Source organism: Psammomys obesus, unplaced genomic scaffold (genome assembly GCF_907164565.1).
Source record: "Psammomys obesus unplaced genomic scaffold, mPsaObe1.curated_primary_1811, whole genome shotgun sequence".
Lineage (NCBI taxonomy): Eukaryota > Metazoa > Chordata > Mammalia > Rodentia > Muridae > Psammomys > Psammomys obesus.
Genome location: NW_026585504.1, coordinates 24,293,471 through 24,310,698, shown reverse-complemented (window position 1 = coordinate 24,310,698; position 17,228 = coordinate 24,293,471). Strand labels below are relative to the sequence as shown.

The window sequence follows — 17,228 nt, the reverse complement described above, 5'->3', positions numbered from 1 at the left end:
TGGGTGGAAATAAGAGAGAAAGAGGAGAGAAAAAAGCAAGAGAGAGAGAGAAGATGAATGAGACATAGTATGGCAATGATAGTATGCCATGATTTCCAGCCAAGAACACCTAACATTTTTAATATGGACAATAAGACAGAATGTTCAATCATGTACTAATTAACATCTGTCTCAGTCAGCACTTGCAGTTGGACTGGATAAAATTGCCTCTTAAGGTCCCTCAATAGCCTATATCTGAACAGGAGGCATCTAACACAAGATCTAAATAAAATAAGGATGACTTGAATATTGCAGTTTCAAAGCAGTAACCTTCAGGAGCTGAGTCTTGGCAAGATGGCATTTTCATTGAGCTCAGTACTGAATTGGGTTGTTTGTTAAAACTTCACTCTCACTGAGATATATTCTTTTCATCCCTGGCTTATTTATTTGGGCTCTCGAGGGAATCCATATCCTCACTTTTTAAAAACAATTAGACTGAAAGTTCTAGAACACTTTAGTGTGCTAGACATAGAGCAAGGATGAAATTTAGTATTTACAAATACCTACCTAACTTACAAAATAAATAAAAAAAAAATCTAAATTCAAAAATTTTAGCAATCATTGCTTCTGGTGGTCACCCGAAGTGATGGGTGTAGTACAGTAACTTCTTTCATGAAAGTGGTGCTTATACAAGTTCATATAAAACTCAAAGTGGCCAAACTGTATCTGGTTTATGGATTTTGATATATGTAAATTATATTCGCAAAGGTTGTTTCAGGACTGGGAATGATAGAGCACACCTTTAATCTCAGCACCAGGAGGCAGACACAGGCACATCTCTGCGAGTTCTAGGCCAGCCTTCTTCTACACAGTGAATTCTAGGCTATCCAGGATTGCACAGTGAGAATCTGTCTCAAAAACAAACAAGATTTTTTTGAACTCTTGACTTTTCTTTGTTTTGGAGGTTTTTGTTTGTTTTGTTTTGTTCAGTGACAAACATAGCATTCACTCTACCACCAATCTAGAATTGCAATCAGAAGCATGCAAATCTTTTACTTGTTCTGAGACAGTTTCTCACTATAAATGTCTGGTTAGCCTTGAGCTTGCTGTGTTGCTTGTGCTTACCGAGTAGCCTGCTTCAGTCTCTAGAGTGCTAATATTAGAGACATGAATTAACATACATAGCCAAAACTAATTTTCATCAGCACTGTGAAGGGGTGGAGCCTAATCACACAGGACATTTATGATACCGCATCTTCTCAAAATGCTCATTTCTTATTTTAATGTCTTATTAAAAATAACTTGATAATGATTAAAGTTATTGGAATAATCAGCATAACAAGTAAATGAGTTTAATTTTGCTAAATCAAACTCTACCCCCAAGTATTAGATTTGCATATCACAAAAGAAAAATATATATAGATGCCATAAAAAAAATGATAAAATGAAAAATTGTACTTAAAACAGCATGACTTCCCTAACAGAATACCAAGTACTTAACAACATTGTGTGTTGGGAGTATAGCATGGAGATCCTTGTGCACACAGAGCTCCAAAGAAACCAGGGATGTTAAACACAAAGGATTGTTTTTCCACTAGGAAAGATAAGAAACCCTTTCTTCCATCCACAAAACCGAGAATTAGAAGTGATTAACAGCCTGGTGGTCTGTGTTATCTGTTGGGCCAGGCCATTTCTACTTCTTACTAATTGTAAGACTGGTGATGGAGGTAGTAATTTAAATTGAGTCCTCGAGCCAGAAGCTCCCCCAAGCTTCCACAGCCAGGACTGGAAGTAGCTAATAGCGCAAATGACATCTGCTCTGTTTGTATGACTGAGAACAGGCCAGATCCTTAGGCCCTTAAGCTAGTACAGGTAGTGTATCTCAAGAACACATCTTCTGGAAAGAAATGACATTACCCTGAGTTGCATTTCACTGTAATTATGCTTTCCTGTGCAACAGGGATCATATTATACAAGCAAGCTTATTTCCAAATTATATTGTTTTTAAATACATTGGAGATAAAACACCTTTCATTAGACTCTCTAAAGTCTGATCCAGGTTGACAAGTCAATCTGCACCCGGTTTTCATTCTTATCTCTTTGTGTGGCTTGCTTCTCTGTACAACACCTACAGAGACACCCTCAGTTTTGCAGATTAGTTTGAAGTTAAAGACAATTGAGCTTAAAATCTAAGATTTTTCACAATAGGAAGAAGAAAAGAAGGAAGGAAGGAAAGAAAAAGGAATGGAAAAGAAAGGAAGAAGAAGGAAAGAAAGAAAGAAAGAAAGAAAGAAAGAAAGAAAGAAAGAAAAAAGAAGGAAAGAAAAAAGGAAGGAAAAAAGGAAGGAAGGGAGAGAGGGAGGGAGGGAGGGAGGAAGGAAGGAACGGAAGAGAGAAAGTGTGATCTTGACTAGGTTTGCATTTTATGATGAACGTTCCCTAGTATAACCATCTTATAGAGTTGGGAGTGCAGAAAATTCAGTTGTGTTTTTTTTTTTTCCTTATAATCTCTGTGCCTATCATTTGGGCTGGTAGCTGAGTCAACATTGATTATGTAATGTGATATGGTTGTACATGCCAAACTCTCTACTGCTAAGCATAGAACTTAAAATTACTGTGACAAATAGCCTGGCAAGAGGTGCCTAATGGATGGTGGCATGACTATTATGGGAGTTACACACTACTTTCTAACTGGACATAGGGTCCACTGCATAATATTAAATCAATACCAGATATCACTATTTGTCCAAGAACCTGTGGCTAGATATGTCACAGCCTTTATGGTAAAAACCTATTAATATTACTATGCTGAATGGTTATAATATTAAACTTTCTCCCAATGACTAATCATCATACCAATGTATTAGTGCATTGGTCAGCCCTCATCAGAGAAGTTTCATGTTCAGTAAATGGCGATTGATATGGAGATCTACAACTGACCAAGGTGTAGAGAATAAGAGACTGCAGAATTCTCAGCCTTAAGTTGGATACCTATATCAGATGTACTCTTCCTAAGGCTCAAAACTATGGTAGAAAATGGGGCAGAAATATTGCAAGAGCCATATATAGTGGGTAAACACAAGAAACAATGATTTTGGACAAAACAGGGCAGTTGCACATATGAAGTCATAGCAGTTGAGATGGGATGCACAAGACCTCAGCAGGCTCAGGCCAAGACAAAAGTCCAGAATGAAGAGGAGAGGTGGGTACCTATAGAGAATGGAATAAGCCCTGAGTGAGTGAATTCCTGAGGGAATGTATATTCTGACATCAGTAAAACCAGTTAAGGACTCTGAGACCAACTGGCTCATTGTAAATTGACAAAGACATTACTGATAGAAGTAAGCTCAAGGGAGATGTCAAAGCTTTCCTCAGGAATCTGGGTATGAGTTTTTGTAAATTATCGATCCATATATAAAGACTAACATTTACAGATTCCTCTTCCTGGATATCTACAGCCTGCACTCATCACTTACAGGGAATAGCTATCCTTTCCATTTGTGCTATACTTAACAAACACAAGATTTTGAGTTAGCCAAAAGCTTGGGTTCCAAGTGTCTCTTTGTATGCCTTCTTTATTTCATAGCTGGCTCTAGCCAGTGTTGCAGGACTTAAGCCTAGAGGGATATGGCAGGCACCTACCCTTAACTAAGAAACTATTGGCCATTTTTTAAGTGCTGTTAGGAGAATGAGGGTCAATTTTTGTTATGAGTATAGCTCCCGATAAGTCGAGAACCCTCCAGTAGAAGGCCACACATCAAAGACTATATGAGCATCACAAACTGGAGTTAATGGGTTAAAAATATGTGAAGTTGAGTGAGTACAGAAAGGTGGTTGACTTGGAGGAGTTGAACAAGGAAGATGAATAAAACTAAAACATAAAGCACAAAATTCTCAAAGGCCTAGATTTTTAATAGAAAGAAAATTAATTAAGAGCAACCAGCCTCTATTCTTTCTATTGGGTTGCCTTGTCCAGCCTCAGAACGAGGGTTTTGGCCTTGTCTTTAGTGTATCTTGTTTTGTTGCATTGAGTTACACTCTCTTGGAGGCTTACTCTTTTCTGAAAGGACCTGGAGGAGGAGTGAATCTGGGGGAGAGGAGACCTGGAGGGGAGCTGGGAGAAGTGGGCTGGGGGAGATTGCATTATATGAGAGAAGAATCTAGTTAATAAATAAATAATAAATAAACAAATAAATAATATCATAGATTTCTCTTTAAAAAGGTTAAAATTTGACTTAATGGTTTTCATGTTGACCAACATCATCACAGAATAGAAAGTCAACTTCAAATGATGGGTATGGATGACTGAAGAGTAGTTAATGCTTTTCTTCTTCCAGAGTTTGTAGGATTCTTTCCTATTATTTCCACACATATCTCTGCCAGTCCCTCCTTAGGTAGCCCAGGTTAGCCAAGAACTTGGAGTCTTTGTGCCTTGACCTTCTGAATGCTGGCATTATTGATATGCATCATCACATGCTGAATGAATTTAATCCCCTTCTCAATAAAAGAAGGGCTGTGCATTTAGTTCAGCACTGAGTACAAACCATAGGGTGTCATGAAAGCAGGACTGTGAAAGACCCACTTGACCAATTATGAAAGTAGCAAGGGCATGTTCGTGAGCTACGGTAATCAGTGGAGAGAGGTCTGACATGCACAGTTGACTTTGCGGTCCTGTGAGGATCTCCAAACTCTGCAGCAAGCAATGGATGGAGTAACACAAGAGCACTGATGACAAAGGCCTGATAGGGTCTAGAAAATAAGAGTGTGGAGACATTAAGAGACATGGAAATTAGAATCTCACGTTTATTGTGCTTATTAACACCCTATAGCACACACACACACACACACACACACACACACACACACACAAAAGACTTAATGCACAGTCTATACATCAGACTGTTACTTAAATACATCGGTGAACAACCACATAACTTTAGCTTTTGTTCTGTGTGTGTATGTGTTCATTTTGTTTTGTTTTGTTTTTGTTTTTGTTGTTTTTGAAACTTGGTCTCACTCTGTAGCTCTGCTTAGCCTGAAACTCACTATATAGACCAGACTGGCTTGAACCCACCAGATTACTTCCCGAGTGCTGGGATTAACAGTATGTGCCACTATGCCTGGCTACAACTTAGAAATTTTTGAGAGTTCCTAAAGTTTTCTGCTAAGCTAACCACAGTCTCCTAGGAAAAGCAGTTGAACTGATAAAGATATGGAACTGAAATTGACATCATGTTTCTTTACATAACAAAACTTTAGCACCACAGCTGTAGGCCAAATTGATGGAGATAATGACTATCATTTTGTATCAGTTTCTAACTATATACTAAGCATTTAAAAATCAAGTAACACATCCCTTAACAACATCTCCAATGCTCAATATCATGATATAAAAAAAAGTCTGGATGTCACCAACTTACATGATGAGAGCTACAGGACAGTGATGATTACTGACTAGATGAGAAATTTGGAATTTTTAAAGCTGTGGACATCAGCCTAGTTCTCAGGTCACTTTTTCCCTTTACATCACTGGGTAGAACTGAGAATTGAGATGCTGATAGTTGAGAATGGAAATCTGAGAGCAAGTTGTGACAATTGAGATACGATTGTGAAATAGATGTCCTGGAGATGTGAGGAAACAGAGAGAATAGAAGAATCGAAGCACATGGAACTCACAGGAGGGAGCCGGGAGTACAAAGACAGTGACACAGTGGCTTGACATGAACACAGCAACAAAAGAATTGGGACAGCGCAGAAAGGAAGGTGTGTACTCAAATTATTGTTAAAATAAAATCACCTTAAGACAAAAGCATATGAAGTGGAAGCCATTGCTAATTTTAAGGAAAGAACAAAATGTCAATGCAAGTATAGTTTAGAAGTAGAATTCACATACGCATTTGTGTGTAGACATGTAAGTTACGGTGCTGTTGTTAATATGCAATGCTCAAACAACATGTATCATATATTGATAGTAACGGTCTGTGGGAAGTAGATCACAGAGCTCAAGCATGTTCTGCAAGAGTATAGGCCTGTGTAGAGAAGCATGTTGTGATCACACTCTTTCTCTGTAGAGTAACACCAACAGTTCATGGTCATAAATAAGGCACAGATTGCTCATGGTTTCTTGTGTTAAAGTGATAGGCAGAGAACAGAATCATAGGGTCATATAAAGGAGCTTAGGTGCTGACTGGTTTGTTTCAAGTGATTTATTTACACAGAAATTACAGGATAGAAGGCAGGCCCATACTGGTTGAAATGTCCCTTGCCCTATCTCTAAGGGCAATGAACCTGCAAAAGCATCCGTAATGCTTAGCATAGTTTCTTCAATTCTTTCCTTTCATTTCAGTTTTTCCAGTTCTTAACCCATCCCTGTGTGTGTGTGTGTGAGAGAGAGAGAGAGAGAGAGAGAGAGAGAGAGAGAGACCAGAACTTGCACATGCAGAGGCCTGCAGAGGGTATTGGATTACTCTCTCCCGTCTGTCTTATTTCTTTGAGAAAATGTGTCCCTGAATTTGACATAGGCTGTCAGCCAGAAAATCCTGCAATCCTCCTGTCTCTGTACCCACCCCATCACAACCCCAGCACCAAAACATAACACTAAGGTTACAGATATAAGCATGACCAAACCCAGCTTTTTACATAACTGCTTGGATCTGAGCCACGCCCTAACCCATGTGCAGCACACACTCTTACTAAGGTATCTCTTCAGCCCCTGACCTTGTTGGGACTTTTACTGTTTCTCGCACTAAATGAACTCTAAAGGCTTGTTAAATTGATTTTAGTTATTGGATAGCAGTCAGAGGTCTGGCTGTCACTCTCCCTTATGCCATTTTCACTATTCCAGCCTTTAACATTATGCTCCATGAAATCTTACTGAGATGGGGAGCTGAAATCTGTAATTGACCAGACACACCCTCTTTCCCTGCCTGCTTCATGGTATCATGTATCAAGTTCTATTATATTTGGAAAAACAAGTATTACTTAAAACATTCTGCAAACCACTTTATTACAATTCTAAGGAGACCTGACTTTTCGAAAGGGAGGAGAAAAAGGATGAAGTCCAAGAGCAAATCATGGTGAACATAGACATGTTCACCTGGAGAACAAAATGAAATTCTAGGTATTATGGTCATCAAGGTAGATAAAGCCTTGGAGCTCTCTCATGGAAAACACACCAGAAACCCAGTGATTCAGAGCCACAGCCTGCCAGGTTGCAGACTGCCAGTTTGGACCTCACCCAAATGCGACTGAAGACCTTTCTTTATTCCTAGGATTTATTTTTGGTAACATCCTCAAGCATAATGTGTTTTCCCCATACAATGCTGCACCACCACCACACACACAGGGTACAATTAGAGACCTTGCAGAGCAGGTTGGGGTGGGGGGAGGCCATGAGTACAGAACGCTTTAAATTCCCAGCCTTAGGTGCATTCCTGTCTTTTTTTTTTTTTTTTTGTAGCTAACATCTTACAGGAATGCTATGATGGCCCAGAGATGGCTTCTGCTCTGCAAAGTCTGTGGATGAAAAAAAGAATGTGTGTGAAGGGGAAGATTTGAAGGTCTGATCTCAGTGCTACTTACCTCATACCTGGAACAAGTCTAGACTTGCTTGGTCTTATTTCAAGCTCTCTCCTTATATCCACATGGCTCTTCCACCCACTCCCATATATTTTTTTTTCCTTCTTTAACATTCAGTAAGAGAGAAGATGGTAAAATAGTCACTCTTGCTAAGTTCTGGGAATTTTCACAAGATTCTGAAATCATTAACTGCTTTTTCCTCCTAAGGAAATTCATGGAGGAATAAGAAGTTACACCTAATGAACATTACGCTGCATAAAGACACAAGGACTGTAGCTGGGCACAGTGACATTTGCCTGTTGCTCCAGGAAGCAGGGGTCTGAAGGAGGAGGGTCACTTACAGGTTTTAATACAAATCAATACCAAGCAGATATAACCGGATCAGGTCTTTGTCTTTCTAACTGCTGAAACCTTATACAGGGGTTTGTGCCAAATTAAACTTATGCAGAAGTTTACACAGTCATCGCTGTCCCATTAACAGCATTATGATCCCCCAAGTGTTCTTCTTCAGCAGTGTATTTAAGACTTGTCTTAAAGATGCTCAGAGAACTGATCACAGGAGCTGTTAACTTATAGTGGAAAAAGAGACATTGAAATAAACCGTGTTTAGGTTAAATAAGAGTCTTCCAGGCTTAAAATACATCTGTACTCCTTCTGTGCTGTGGTGGTGCACACCTTTAATGTCAGTCAGCACCTGGGAGGCAGAGGCAGGCAAAACTATGAGTTCAAGGCCAGCTTGGTCTATAAAGTGAGTTCCAGGACAGCCAGTGTTACACAGAGAAACCCTTTGTCAAAAACAAACAAACAAACAAACAAACAAACGATGCCTGTATTTGTTTCTAAACGTATGACCTTGATAAATTAATAAATAGTAAATTTCCTGTTTTTAACTTAAAATGAAAATAGACTTCACAAGGCTTTCTGGAAAATTAACCTTAAAAGCAGCTTGCCAGTGGTGGAATTCTGTTTAATGGACTAGAAGGGTACAATAAATTTTACTTAATTTTTAAACTGTTAGTCGTTACACATAAGAGAATTTGTAGCTAAGAACTTTGGTTTCCAACCCATACCTATTTTTCATGTTGTCTACTTCATGATCTGAAATTTAAGAAAACATTCAGTTTTCAAACAATATTTGATTTCCCCATATTTTGCTGTGGCTAACGGCTATGTCATGTAGACATAGCCCATAATCTTGACTTTCTTCCAATACTGAATGGCGGAGTGGCCCTGAGTGTTTCTGAAAGCCGACGATGATAGTATTGAGTCAGAATATGATTGGTTTGTGCTGAGGAGGGCACACATATGTGCTACACGGGCACCTTCATATGTAGCCCAACTATTTCAAACTGTGCTCAGGTAGCAGAGTACCGTGAGGAATGCTGTCGGCCAGGTGTCCTGAGGTGCTGAGGACTGTGAGAGTTTTAAAATGTAGTGAGCTGAGAGCTATGGAGTTTCTAACAATCTTTAAAACACAGTACTTTCAGCATTACAAAGCTGAAGTTATTTATCTATCTATCTATCTATCTATCTATCTATCTATCTATCTATCTATTTATTTATTTATTTATTTATGTATACTATCTATCAAAATGACAATGACTTAGACATTCTGAAGGGAAAGGAAAGGATAATTCTATCTGCTGTTCTTGAGTTATGGTACTGACTGTTCCATGATGAGGTAATATTAAAAATGTTCAGAAAAGCATTCAGATAAGTATCAAGAAGTGGCTTGATAAAATAAGGCTATATTTCTGCACTCTGCTTTTTGGTGTATATTCTTCTGGAGCCCTTGACATTTATGGTTTTCTTATACTGAAGGGTAAAGGAGGGTGCATATGGGGAAGAGGGAGGTAGGGTGGAACTGGGAGGAGAAAATGGAGTGGGCTACAATTGGGGTGTAAATAAATAAGCAAATTAATTAATTTAAAAATTGAGAATGTATCTCACTGTATTTCCTATGTTCTTTTCGAAGTCATAGACTTAAACGATCCCTCCGGTTTAAGCCTCATCACCGCTGGGAAGGTATTTAGACGGACGTTGACACACCAGGCTTCCATTCTCCTTACTATTGTGTCTAATTGTGTGTCTGCATGTCTTGTTTCTCATTTCTTTAAACAAGTTTTCCAAAATTTTGTGTCGTTTCTTAAAATAGCTATGGGTGGTGATGGCCCATAACTGATGGCCTCAGTCTCATTTGTAAGAAGTTACTTTAGTAGTGATCAGGTTAAAGCTTGGGAAGTATGGCAAACTTGACCACAACCACCTTGACTCAAGTTGCTCTGGTGCCTGAGATCCTGCTTCTGGGTTCGACCCCAGCTTTAAAGCAAGGGATTCCATTCATGATATCTCTATGCGCCACTCTTTCAGGATTTTCTCCTGGCTCAGCATGGAAATATCCTTTCTTTGTAGCTAAAGAACCTCTAGGAAATGAGCTTAATTAAAACAAACAAACAAAAAAACATGGGTTTCAATATGCTCTACAAAATTTTTAGGTTCTTACTTTCTTTTTCAATTGATGAAAAGGCCACTCTGCCTTTTTTATGGGGTATGAACTTGATTTCAAAATTTTCTTTGGGCCATGAGTAAGTGTCCCTTTCCTCCTATGCTTGTATTTGTGCCAAGAAACACTAACATTCCTCTTAAGGGTGTAGACTTGAGGTATAGCTTCCTGCACCCTCTGTTGTCCTCTGGAGGTTACAGCTCAGTGGAGAGAACCCTTGGCAAAACTCTTGTGTGACGTGGCAGAGTTGATTTAGCTATGGCACTTTTTTTTCAAGTAGAAATAAGTGAGTTTCTCCAGGAGTTTTTTTATTCTCTGCATTACCAGAAGAGGCTAGACTTAAAATGAAATTAGGGTTTTACAGGAAGAGGGTGTGGATGACTGTATACTCCATCACAAAGGAGGAAATCAGTGGTGGTGATTGTGTGCAAGAGAATATTCTGTTTTACTGAAGAGACCAATGCAATTTTGCAATGCCCAAAGGTTCCCTTGATTACTAGAAAGTGGTCCATGTCTGTAATCCTTAAATCAGCTGGTGTCCAGAGAATGAGCAGAACTGTCCACATTATCATGATGTTCCAATCCCACTGTCTTTTCACGTCCACTTACAACTTGCGTGTTAGGGAAATATCATTGTCCCCTTTAACCCTACTCCTGTGAATTACTTCAAAAGCCCCAAGTTTTCAAACCACTTTTCAACTCTTCAATGTCCATTCTTCCAGAGTAACGAAGATTGCTTTTCAGATTTGTTCTCAGTTCTTCTTAATGCAATCTTGCTGTGCTCTAAGTGATTTCTGCCTCCTTACGTTCTTGCTCTAATTGTCATCTGGTAAGCCCCTGAATTCTCACTTTCCACACAATTCTCTCAGGTGATGTCTCCAACATGAAAAATAAATGAAGATGACCTGTTGATTTTTTTTTTTTTTACTCCTCATTGTGACCTAGGACTATTTTATCTATTTCAAATATTCACTGGTTCTTTATCAATTCATCCTTCCCCTTGACTATCAGTACTAGAGTCTTCTGTTCCCTGGAGACACTCATTCACATCTCTGGAGGCTTTTTAACTCTTGGCTGAATTATATTAAGTCTGATCAATCAGTCTCCCAAAGTAGCTCTTATAAATTATAATACACAAAGGTGCTAGTTCCAATGCCCTGGCTTTTTGTTTTCTTTCATTTGAAATGTCCAAGCTGCTTTTTGTTCCTCATAATGTGCTATCAGGACATACTTCTGCTCAGTGATAGCAAACTCACGTAATCTTTAATCATTATATTCACTAAATGAATTTATTTTTTATGAATTTCAAGAATTTGCTTTTTTTACGATATATTCTACTTTACTTACTTATTAAATTATTATTTATTTAATGTGTGTGTGCCATGTATTTACAAGTATCTGTGAAGGCCAAAAGAGTGTCTTGGAGACTGAGTTACTGGTAGATCTGAGGGGTTTGATGGCTGGGAGGTGACTTCCAGCCCTTAACAATTTCTTGATTCGAATTTTTACTTATTGTTCCTCTCACAGGTTTACTATACTTTCTTCCCCTTTGCCATATTTTTCTTTCTCTTTTTCTCTCTATCCCCTCTCTCTTTCTTCCTCCATCTTCTTGTTCTTGTTCCTCTTCTTCCTCCTCCTTCTTTTTTTCACATCTATTTGTATTTATGCACATTAATGGTACCAAAGAAAAGATAGCTTTATACTGACCTACTTAAGCTAATGGCCACTAATTGTGAGTGGTGATCACTGGTTACCATGTTATAATACCCTTTCTTTACCCTTTAATATCCATCACTATACTTCTGTCATATTGTTAATAACATTGTTGTTGCTGTTCATCTTACCATTAAATATGAAGCAATCAGAAGAAAGTATTCTTCCAATCATACCTGTCTCCTTAACTACATTTGGGCTCACCTTCTACCTTCTCAGAACAGCAGACTGATACATCCCTTACTAAGGTCAATTTCTGTGACTGATCACTCTTTCCTGATTAACTACTATAAGAAAGAGCACAATGATCTATATGCAAATACAGATATGCCCAAGGAATGTCTTCCTTTGTTGGAGAATGGTCGCATGTCTAGGCTTGCTTTGAACTTGTAAATAACTGAGGATGACCTTGAACTTGCTCTTTTTGTCTCAGCCTGGAAGTACTGGGATTGCATGTTTGTGACACTGGATCCAGGCAAAGAATGAATTTAAATGAAAAGTGAAGTATCAGGTTTCAGGTCTGAATAAGTCAACAAGAAAAGTATTCCAGGTAGGATGCAGTGAATTTGAAGATGTTTTATGCATTCACTTGGTTTTAATTATCTCTGATGTTAAATGTGCTGTTTATTTGTGTATCGGCTCACTCAATTATGTTTTAATTGATAGCTTTATTGAGCATTTTCTCTGGGTCCGCCCTTCCATAATGACCCTTATTCAAGCTCAAAGAAAAAGCATTGAAACAGACATAAATACCTGCTTTCCTGAGTTAATTTTTTAGTGTAGTAACATATTTTAAAAACCACACAAAATAAGATGTAAAATGCTATGTACATCAATAAATGCTATAGGGAAAATGTTAAGAAAGTGATAAGATATGTTAAAAAGGAAGGCCTCTAGTTTTACAAAAGGTAGAATAAGAAGACTCTCTACAGAAAAATGGAACCAATTTCAAGTCAAGAGTTTACCTAGTTTTTATTCAATGAATATTATTGACTAACTCCTCTGCCAAGAGATATACATAAATTCAGAATAATTCAATACACGTGTTTGAACCCTTGGTTGGCTTCATTTTAACTTCTATTCCTGTTAATTCTAAACTTTAAGTTCTAACATCTCCAAAAAAAAAAAAAATCATAATCACATTTATCATTAGCTGGGCCTACTTGATCTCTTCTTTTCCTCCATTAAATTCATTGATTCCCCACAGGCATCTAAGAGGTAGGAGTAGGAGTTACTTTCCCAGTTTTACAAATGAGAAAGCAGCCTTAGAAATGTGACTAGCTACAGTTATGAAACGAGTAAGCTGTAAATTCAAGACTCAATAAAGGAACTATGACTCAGTGGCCAAACTTGCCTTACCACGCATACAGCTGCCTCCCTGACTATGAGAACTAAGAACCCTGCCAGAATGAGCCTGGGAAGTTTTATGCTGAATGAGAAGGCAATGGGGCTGTATATACTGGAAAGTTATTCTGCTAACATATGCCGAGTAGGACCTTGTTAACAGAGGGAACACCAAGAAAGAGATTATTTCTTAAGCAGCAGCCTACAATCATTTTCTAATTTTTGTTTAAAGAATTTGGAGATAAATAGATACAGTGGGCAACTTATATCAGGCCTATACCAGAGAAAAAAATGCCCAATAAACTGGTTTTGAATACATGAACACCTAAAAGCATAATTGGGGATCATTTTCTGTAATACTTTTTTAGACCTTGTTTTTCCTGAATAATACGAATTTAATAAATCCTTATTTTCTATCTAAAGTTTATTAGCTTAACTTTAAATCTATTTTCATTCTCCTCTTCTCTTAGAAAATTAATATGTATTTATATTATAATATTTATTAATTATGTTGTACTATTTCTTTAAATAAAATAAAAAGATAGAACTTCCACTTACATTCTTGTGGTCATTCATATTTTAAAACAATGTGACTAGAATTTGTCATACATTTAATAAAAACCAAATGTACTCTCAAATGTAATATTCAGAATAACTATATTTCCGACATTAACTATGTAATACAAATTTAATATATCTCACCATATTACCAATGAGTACTTTGTTCTTTAGTGGCTTAGTAATCAATGACTCCCTATTGCTTCCATTACAATGAAGTGGGTTTGTTTCACCATCAACTCTATTTAACTCTTTACAACTAACATACTGAGGATCTGAACAGTAATGGAACAGATTCTGTCACAGTGATATTACTTCTGTCAATTATAGTTTGAATAAAAAAATGCCAAAGATCAACAGGAAGCATATTACTTAAAATTAATTCTAGTCGCTTATCAACCTTATAGCTTTCCTTAGCTGTCACTTATGTCTGCATGCGAGGATGTATTATTGTATATGTACGTGGATCTAGAAGGGTGCTCTCGTCTAGAACAGACTTAAGCATGGTCAGGAGCTGCAGGGGTTTGCTTTCAGTTGGTTATCCCATAGGAATGCAATGTAAATGTTCTGAGCTCTCAAAAAACACTTTCTTCAGGAAAGTGTCAGAATAGTTTCCACACTCTGGGCAATGAAAGGAGAAAGTTGGAGCCTAAGTGCTTTGCAATGCTCCTGTCTGTCATCAGCTGTAATTATTACTATGAAGTGAGAAAAGAGTAATGGTATTTCTACATATGCCTAGGAGAATGTCTAGGGATACTGTATTGCCAATGCTTAGTTCAAACTCAGTTCTCTGAGTTCAGACAATATTCAGACAAAGAATATTCCCATCCTCAGCAAATTCTTTTCCCAGTAACTTGATAATTTGAAGATAACCAATTGAAATCTATTTAGCTATTGCTCAGCAACCAGTATTTGAATTTAACTTGTTTTTCTTCATGCCAATGTATACACAGCTTAAATATCCTTTGAGTGAATACTTTTTAGGAGTTTAATTTTTAACCAAACTCTCCGGTAGCTTTTGGGCTGCAGAAAATTTAAAACTATAGAATTACCCCATTCTTTCCTGAAACCAATTAACTAGCTTGTGTGTGTCTATTAGATGAAGTTCCATTTACCCCATTAACATTTGGAAATCTAACTCTTTGCACAAACTCTATGTAAACCTTGGGTATATTGAGCATGAGGGACCTACACCAGTCCCCAAATCCTGAAGTGAAGAATGTTTTACTTTCACACTTTTCCCTTTGATAAGACATGGAGGGAGGCAAAAGGAAGCATGAGAATTTGCTATTAACTCAAGCATCTAATTAAGTATGACCCAGGCACTCCAGAAATCTTCCACCTTCTACTTTGAGAGTAAAAACAAATAGAAAACAGGATGAAAGCTGCTCGAACAAGAAGTCTCCTAGGTCATTCTCACATAGGCTGTAGGGACTCTAAAGTTTGGATCATCAGCAAGAACCCCAACTTAGTTCTGAAGTTCTCTTTCTTTCTTTCTTTCTTTCTTTCTTTCTTTCTTTCTTTCTTTCCTTCCTTCCTTCCTTCCTTCCTTCCTTCCTTCCTTCCTTCCTTCCTTTTCTTTTCTTTTCTTTTTCTTTTGGTTTTTCAAGACAGAATTTATCTGTGTAGTCTTGGCTGTCCTGGACTCACTTTGTAGACCAGGGCAGCTAAGAAATCACAGAGATCTGGCTGCCTCGGCCTCCCTGAGTGCTGGGATTCCAGGCATGTGCTTCAGTGCCTGGCTCCTGGAGGTTCTAAAGTAAACCTGTACAGAGTTTTCAAGAACCCCAACAAACACCCACTGACTTTGTGTTAGTGTGACTTCCTGTAACACCAGTTTCAGTGCTCCTCAGGTGAATCCATCATTACTACCCGTATGGATTCTTCACATTTAGGTTTAAGGTCACAGAGGGCCACTGCTGAGAAAGACTTAAGGATTTGTTTATGAGTTAGAATAGCCTTAGGCTAGCATACAGAACTAGGGGTGGGGAATGACTCACTGGGGTTTTCTAACCTGCAGAGAGTTACCCAGCATGTTTCTAGAGTTCTTAATACACCAGAGGGTGCTACCCCCCCCCCCGCCGCCTCAAGAAATAAACAACTCCCCTTTGCTACTGCTGCAGAGAACCAGCCTATCTCAAAATCAGTCAATGCAACCTATGAAAACTAGAGGGTTGGGCTTTTGCAGGCCTGAGTGAGGAGATATCCTATTGCTTACAGCTGAGAGGCAGGTCAGTCAGGTTCTTGGCTGCTCTATTACACAAGCAAGGTACCACCTGCAGGCCCGCCAGCCAGCCCCTCCCAATTTTGTTTCTTTAACATCTCCCTGCGTCCTGCTCAGTGCCACACTGTCACTCTTAAGCCACCTGCTCTTTCATGCGCTGAGAACTCATTCCAGCCCAGCCAACTCTGATATTTTATTTCCCGTCGGTAAACACCTGTTAGTTCTGAAGGTAAGTCTGTGCTCCTTGAGATTTTTCTTTCTGTGTGTGTGTCTCTGATTCTCTCTCTCTTTCTCCCCATTGGCCTCAAGCTTTGACAGAACAGTCACACAAGTAGCTTCAGAGACTCTTTGGTATAAACAGGCCATTGTTTCCTTAGTTAATTACGCTCTAAGTGGACATTTGCAGTGTTAAATGAGTTAACTTTAGCAAGTTCTGCCAAAGTTGCCCACTAACTAAACTGGCAGAAGAGGTCAATGAAAAAATTATTTTAAATGTTTGTCTCAAATACAGGGTTTCCTAAAGTCAGGTCTTAGTGAAGTTGTCAACGTGTTTAAAGTGGAACTGATGGCAGAAACACAAATGGAATAGCTTTAAATTATGCATTTAGGCTTAACGCTTCTTTTTTTAAGCATATTTTTTTTTGAAAAGTTAATATACCTGCAATGGATTACAAGCTTTTATACATCCTTTTCAGTGGTGTTTTTAACTAAAAGTAAAAAACTATATCTTTCATTATTTTATCTAGCATGCTAACTACACATTCCCAGAAATTTTAGAAGGCTAAGTCAGTCATAGGAGAGCCGTCTGTGGAATGAGGATTTAGATAGGGTTTGTGAAAGTCAGCTTGCAGCCCTCTGAGCCTTTAACAACAACAACAAAAAAGATGATTTCCTGTTGACCTACTTTCTCTTTGATTCACGTAGGCTGTTTCTATCACAGTGAAATGTGAGAAAAGTCTAACACCTTATGCTTGGGAATTTGGATCCAGACCATTTCTTCTGGAGACACATTCTTTTTAAGCTTGGTAGTCATCCACTTATGTTTCACATTCGTGACAGGACCTCCCATATTAACAGGGAGGATGTCATTCTCTATTTTTTCTAGAATTGTGTATATCCAAATCTTTTAATAGACTAATAATAAACTTAAAAAAACTGGGGAATTTCTCTCAAGGAAAAAATATCACTTTCTATTTCTTTGTCAAACAAAAATTAAACAACAGAAAGAATGTTCTTGCATGGAAATAGAATTTTTGACTTCTCATCCTGTCAAGCCTTTATATAATAAAAGAGTTCTAGAACATAATTTCTTATAGTCCCGTTAATGTG

General features: G+C 38.1%; 2 protein-coding genes across 3 annotated transcripts in view; one reads left to right on the top strand and one right to left on the bottom strand.

Annotated features, from left to right (window-relative positions):
* The window catches only part of Ano3 (anoctamin 3), a 177,778-nt gene that overhangs the window by 38,046 nt on the left and 122,504 nt on the right, over positions 1-17,228 (bottom strand). The gene's annotated exons all lie outside the window — the stretch shown is intronic.
* Positions 1-17,228, top strand: part of Muc15 (mucin 15, cell surface associated) — a 35,483-nt gene that overhangs the window by 5,570 nt on the left and 12,685 nt on the right. For both annotated transcript variants that reach the window (XM_055599187.1, XM_055599179.1), the window contains exon 2: positions 12,207-12,323. The gene's annotated coding sequence lies outside the window, so the exon portion shown is untranslated. The remainder of the gene's footprint in view (positions 1-12,206; positions 12,324-17,228) is intronic.